General features: G+C 46.9%; 1 long non-coding RNA gene across 1 annotated transcript; it reads left to right on the top strand.

Moving 5' to 3' along the window:
- Positions 1-5142: 5142 nt before the first annotated feature.
- Positions 5143-6782, top strand: LOC119960882. Its single transcript, XR_005459547.1, has 2 exons — positions 5143-5217; positions 6584-6782. It is a non-coding gene; the product is annotated as an uncharacterized LOC119960882 (long non-coding RNA).
- Positions 6783-7190: the final 408 nt, after the last annotated feature.

Below are 7190 nucleotides of genomic sequence, written 5' to 3'. Positions count from 1 at the left end.
CACACAGAGCAGGTGAATGGCCTCTCCCCAGTGTGAGTACGTTCCTGTTCAATGAGTGTCTGTGATCGTTTGAACCGCTTCGCACAGTGAGAGCAACTGAATTGTCTCTCAGTGGGAACAACCTGATGCGTGACCAGGTTTTCGGAGCTTTTAGAGTTGTTACCACAGCCTGAGGGGTTAAAGAGCCTCTCGTCAATGTGAACTTGCTGGTGTGTCAGCAGGTGGGAGGACTGAATGAATCCCTTCCCACACACGGAGCAGATGAATGGCCTCTCCCCAGTGTGACTGCGTCGATGATTTTCAAGCAGGGATGGATAATTGAATCCCTTCCCACAGTCCTCACACTTCCATGGTTTCTCCATGGTGCTGGATTTGTTGTGTCTCTCCAGGTTGGATGATCAGTTGAAGCCTGATCCACACACAGAACATGTGTACGGTTTCTCCCCGCTGTGAATGTTTTTATTTTTTTCAGACTGTGTAACTGGTTAAAGCTGTTTCCACAGTCAGATTACTGGAACTCTCTCACTCGGGTGTATGTTGTGTGGGTCTCGGTGCTTTTCCTGTCACATTGATGTTTCCACAGTCAGTTCACTGGAACACTCTCATTCGGGTGTGTGGTTATCTCGGTGCTTTCCAATCACACTGATGTTTGAAATCTTTTCCCACAAACAGAACAGAGAAACATTTCTCCTTCCACATTCTCCGATGTTATTCAGATTTTGATGTAGCGAATGATTCTGTTACATCTCTGTGATGTTTCGTTTGAGTTTCCACTTGCAAACTTTTCTCTCCTAATACCCTGTAAAGGAAGTTTACAAACATCATCACAGTGTAGTAATAGAAATTCAGAATAGACAATTCCAGTTTCTGTGGACTAATCTTTTATCGCTTGTTACCCCAAATAAGTGGTCCAAACAAACTGAAAGAAGACAAAATTAGCAACAAAATCAAAGGGAAGCTTCCTAACTAAACCAGAATGATGCTTCCAGTGTTTTGGAGTTGCTCTTTACCGAGTTTCCCACCAGTTGTGGAAGGTAGCAAGCGTACCAGTGGACACCACTGCTTCCTTTCAGTGAAACGTTGTAAGGCAGTCTGACAGGCGCCCAACCTCCAGAGAAACTGCTCATTGAGGTTCAACAAATTTCTGTGTTAACCAGATCCAAGAACAGGTCCAGGAGAAGTACTTCTGATTTACCCAGCCTCCTCCACACTGGACAGCCAAAGATTAGGAGCCTGGGGCTCAAGTGTAACCAAAGTTGAGGAGCAGCCCCTGCAGGAAACTATACAGAGGCTGTAACCTCTCACCCTGAATATATACATGGCTTCATGCACTCTTCCCGACTGCAGCCTGGGGATGGGTGAAGTTGGTTAACTTGTTGCCAGAATGATGCTTTTTCAGGCACTAGGACCAGGCCGGGAATAGACAACGAAGCCCCGCCGATTACACACGTTTCCCAGGACAATCAGTGTCCTCTCGCCTACATTACTCTGTCTGATGGAGTTCAGAGGCTCAGAGGAGGAAAAAAATGAGGACGGTTTTGGACCGTGGGAAAGACTAGAACGAGGCGACACACTTTAAGAATGAGAGATGGAGAGAGGAGGGTGGACGCCCTTGCCTTTGCCTCCCTGATCGCCCGCCGTAGAATCCTGTTTGGCTGTCGGTCAGCAGCACCACCCAGAGCTGCAGACTGGCTGTCCGACCTCTCAGAATCTCTCCAAATGGAGAAAATCAAATTTGCCATCCAAGGGTCAGACAACGACTTCCACAGAACGTGGGAGCCATTCATGCAATTGTTCCGTGACCTGTTTGTGGCCAACGAACAAGAGGAAGAATAGTCGGGTGGCCAAGAATCAGGGGAAAATGGGCGGGAATCGGGGGAAGGTAGCCGGGGGGGGGGGGGGGGGGGGGGGGGGCTATGGGTTCGTGTTTTATGCTTATTTCTTTTTCTTGTTAATTTATTGTTTTTGTATTGGAGGGGAGGGGTTACTGTTTTTCTCTATTGTGATAAAATTTGTTGTTGAAAACTTGAATGAATAAAAATTATTTTTTAAAAAAGGAAGGACAAAGCCGCAAGCGACAGTCTGATGGCAAGCTGAGGCCCAAAACCAAACTGTAAATAAATGCATATAAACATGTGCATCGGCCATATTGGCGAATGTAAAATATGTATGCCGGTTAAAGGGGGCGGCCACAGTTGTTATGAAGATGCTTGCCTGTAAATATACATGGTAATTTTTGCGTCGTTTTTTTCTAATAATTTGTAATTTGTTGGCTATAAAATATGAAAACTCAATAAAAAAAAACATTTCCAAAAAAAATGAATGAGAGATGGGGAGAACGTGAAGGCTAAAATGAGGATAATGTTTTTGTTTCCGAGGTTCATTAGTCTGTCGAATTCACTTCTCCAGAGAACAGTGGAGGCTGGGGTATTGAATTTATTTAAGGCAGAGTTGGATGATAGATTTTTGATAGACAAGTGTTCTGGGTGCAAGTGGGTGGTGCAGACAGGCAAAGGGAACTGAGACCACAACCAGATCAACCCTGATATTATTAAAAGGTGGAATTGGCTTGGAGGGCTGAATGGCCTGTTCGTCCTCCTAAGTCCCAGTCCGATGGGTTAAACCCAGCAGCATCTCCACCATCTCCACTCCAGCCCAAATTGCTTCTGCATCCAATGCCCATTCTAACTGAACCCTGCTCATAATTGGTCTGCCCAGACTTTCTGTACCTGCGCATTCCAGTCCTTTTGATTAAGATAGGATGCACTCACACACACAACTGTTTCTGGGTTGAACTGTGCTCCCTCTTGGGAGAGGTGTGTTTTTTCTCTCTCTCTCTGTTCCGCCATGCCCCATAGCAGTGTGTCCTTTACCAGTGGTCTGTGCTGCTCGTTTGGTAGCCTTTCTGCTGATGTGGTGGTGGGCGTGTGCTGGCGTGAAATCTAGTGGTTTTGTTTTCTTGTTGATTATTCATTGGTTTCTGTTTCATAACAATAATCTTTATTGTCACAAGTAGGCTTACATTAACTGCAATGAAGTCACTGTGAAAATCCCTGAGTCGCCACATTCCGGCTCCCGTTCTGGTTCACTGAGGGAGAATTCAGAATGTCCAGTTTTGGTGTATTCTGGATGTTTTTACTGTATTGCTGATTGTTTTGTATTCGGCTGTGTTCTTTTGTGATATGGAGTTGTTAATAAACTAAAATATCTGTATTGACCCATGCAGGGAATTCTGGGTAGCATGGTCCACCATTTAAATGTAAGAAAAAAGAAAGATGATGTGTCAAAACCATAGAAAAGAAGAACGATCTGAATTCAGATTCATGTCCTCAGTCTTTTCTTCCTGAGCCTCTGAACTCCATCAGACAGAGTAACGTAGGAGAGTGGACACTGATTGTCCTGGGAAACAGCAGCAAGAGGAGCTCACAGGCCAGAAGGGCAAGGGAGCCGTGAGGTCTGTCACCAGACTTGAGGGCTGGAACCCGAGTTGGTCAGTCAAGTGAGTGAATGTCTTTTTTTTATTGGTGCCACCAGTAGGCTTACACTGCAATGAAGTTACTGTTCGGGTACACTGAGGGAGAATTCATAATGTCCATTTCACCTAACCTGTGGACTGTGGGAGGAAACCGGAGCACCCGGAGGAAACCCACGCAGACATGGGGAGAACGTGCAGACTCCGCACAGACAGTGACCCAAGCCGGATTCGAACTAAGGTCCAAAAATTTATATTTTAAGAATGTCTTCCATCAACTGGGCAGTTGGCTATTTGTCGGTACTTTGATTTCCTGAAGCTCCTGTTTCGAGTTTCAGACAGTTCTGTGCCAAGTGAGATGTTTAAAGACTTTTCATCTTCCTCTCTGCATATCGATGTTCATTAAGGATACATAAATTGTTTTCCCTGTGTCTGCATGGATCTCAGCCCCAAAAATGTGCAGGGTAGGTGGATTGGCCACGCTAAAAAGGATACACAAATTGATTTCCCTCTCGTTAGATATCTATTTTCCAATATTAGATGGATAGGGCTTCCCACATCGACGCTACGACCAGGAAAGCATAACAGCGCCGGTAGCCTTGTGGGTAGCACAATTGCTTCACAGCTCCAGGGTCCCAGGTTCGATTCCGGCTTGGGTCACTGTCTGTGCGGAGTCTGCACATCCTCCCCGTGTGTGCGTGGGTTTCCTCTGGATGCTCCGGTTTCCTCCCACAGTCCAAAGATGTGCAGGTTAGGTGGATTGGCCATGATAAATTGCCCTTCGTGTCCAAAACTGCCCTTAGTGTTGGGTGGGGTTACTGGGTTATGGGGATGAGGTGGAGGTGTTGCCTTGAGTAGGGTGCTCTTTCCAAGAGCCGGTGCAGACTAGATGGGCCGAATGGCCTCCTTCTGCACTGTAAATTCTATGATATCTATGATACTTCCTCAGGAAACTATGGACATCCAGCATGTTCACGTTGAGTCGTACGCTTTTTACAGATACAGGAAAACATGATAGGAAAACATCCTATCTGGCTGCATCACAGCCTGCTGTGGCAACTGCTCAGCCCAAGACCATCAGAAACTACAGAAAGCAATGGACACAATCCCAGTCCAGCCTTAGGTCCTCAGCGACTTAGTCCCACTGCTGACCACTACGCCACATGTCTCCCTCTTACTTAGATTTATGTATGAACATAGAACATAGCACAGAACAGGCCCTTCTGCCCTCAATGTTGTGCTGAGCAATGATCACCCTACTCAAACCCACGTATCCACCCTATACCCGTAACCCAACAACCTTTTGGACACTACGGGCAATTTAGCATGGCCAATCCACCTCACCCGCACATCTTTGGACTGTGGGAGGAAACCGGAGCACCCGGAGGAAACCCACGCACACACGGGGAGGACGTGCAGACTCCGCACAGACAGTGACCCAGCCGGGAACCGAACCTGGGTTCCTTGGGCTGTGAAGCATTTATGCTAACCACCATGCTACCGTGCTGCCCCTTGATTTTTATCCCACTCGCCCAATCTTCACATCACAGCAAACAGAAATCACTAGTCACTAATTGGGATGATCAATGGCGTTTCAATTACCCGGCATTCGCCGCGGTGGTGAATGTCCCCGATCGACACCGCAGGACAGCAGTGCGCAGCCGCATTGCCCGGGAGTAGTTGGAGCATGCGCGGCGTGTGATGGCGCCTGGGAAAGAGATGGTTCTTTGCCACCTGGGCAGCGGGTAAGGATGCGGAAATCCGGAGGAAGCGATAGAGCCCACTCTGAAGTGAGAGAGTTTCTAAGCACCGCGTGAAGGCCCTAAACCAGGAAGACGTACCTGTAGGTCCTGCGTTTGCAGCTTCGGGTCTTTTCCTGATATCAGGCACAATTCAACAGCCGCCATCTTGATTCAAATGGAGCGGCGCGCATGCGCGGTGACGTCTGGAATGGGCGAGGCTTCGTAGTCTCACCCGGCCAGGTACTAGTGCCCGAGTCCAATAGTTCAGACTGCAGTGTACCTCAGCTTCATTCATTTATTTGTCTGGCGAAAAGGATGGTCTCTTTCCTAATGTTACCAATTTAAGGGCTGATTTCCCCAGGAGATGGCTGACGTTTAAGGGGGCAGTAAATTAATATTGGGAAGAGATATATCTAATGTAGTGGACCGTCACACAGTGTTGCTTTACAGCGCCAGGGACTTGGGTTCGATTCACGGCTTGGGTCACTGTCTGTGCAGAGTCTGCACGTTCTCCCCGTGTCTACATGGTTTCCTCCCGGTGCTCCGGTTTCCTCCCACAAGTCCCAAAAGAAGTGTTGTTAGGTGACATTGGACATTCTGAATTCTCCCTCTGTGTACCCGAACAGGTGTCGGAGTGAGGCGACTAGGGGCTTTTCACAGTTGCTTCATTGCACAGTTAATGTCAGCCTACTTGTGACACTAATAAAGAATATTATGTTCTGAAGGTTAGTCTTTGGATTTCTCTTCCACAGGGAGCAGTGGAGTCAAGGGGGGTGTCATTGAATATATTGAAGCACAAGTTGGACAGATATTTTATTGACAATGGAGTTAAGGGTTATGGGGTTCAGGCAAGAAAATAGAGAGAAAGCTGAGATGAGGAGGGATTTTTTCACTCGCGGATGTGGTGAAGCTTTGGAATTCTCTACCCCAGAGGAATGTGGAGTCTCAGTCATCAAGTATGCTCAAGACAAATATTGATAGGTTTCTAGATGTTGAAGATATCAAGGGATATGAGGATCGTGTGGGAAAATGGTGCTGAGGTAGATCGGCCAAGGATCTCATTGAATGGATGAGCAGACTCGGTGGGCCGAATGGCCTACTCTTTCTCCTATTCTAATCTCCGTGTCCTCGTCAGGAAGCAGTGAGCTGAGCTTGGATCTGTCAATCAACATGAATCAGCATCTTCAGGGGAAATGGGAGGATGAATATTTGATACAGTAGAGTGAGAATGGAGGGAGATTGTGTGGGATGGAGATTTACAGCTTTTGGAGAACGAGAGACTAAATAATGTTCGATAGGAACTAGAATTGTCTGTTCTGAATTTCTATCCTGTACTAACAATGATGACTTTTGAAAATTGATTTTAAAGGATATTGGAAGAGGAGGAATTATAGACAGAAATCTCAAACATCACGTCTCAATGTGACAAACCCGCTCGATTCCTTCTAATCCGAATATCATCGGGCTCTGAATATCATCGACGAGAAGGACAAATGGTTGTCTGATCTGTCGGCTTCAAAAGATTTTAAATGTGAGCGTGACTTGGAAAAGCACCGAGACCCACACAACACACAACCGAGTGAGAGAGTTCCAGTGAACTGACTGTGGAAACATCAGTGTGACTGGAAAAGCACCGAGACCCGCACAACACACACCTGAGTGAGAGAGTTTGAGTGAACTGACTGTGGAAACATCAGTGTGACTGGAAAAGCACCGAGACCCACACAACACACACCCGACTGAGAGACTTCCAGTGAACTGACTGTGGAAAGATTTTCAGCGGGTTGCACAAATTGAAAAAACACCACACCATTCTCAGTGAGGAGCGACAGTGCACATATTCTGTGTGTAGCCAAGGCTTCCAGTGATTGTCCAATCTGGAGAAACACGAGGAGACCCAAAACATGGAGAAACCGTGGAAATGTGAGGACTGTGGGAAGGGATTCAGAGCCCCATCCGAGGTGGAGATTCATCAA

The sequence above is a fragment of the Scyliorhinus canicula genome, unplaced genomic scaffold, assembly GCF_902713615.1.
Source record: "Scyliorhinus canicula unplaced genomic scaffold, sScyCan1.1, whole genome shotgun sequence".
In the NCBI taxonomy this organism is placed as follows: domain Eukaryota; kingdom Metazoa; phylum Chordata; class Chondrichthyes; order Carcharhiniformes; family Scyliorhinidae; genus Scyliorhinus; species Scyliorhinus canicula.
Note: the sequence above shows the minus strand (reverse complement) of the source record. Positions and strands in the feature narration are given on the sequence as shown.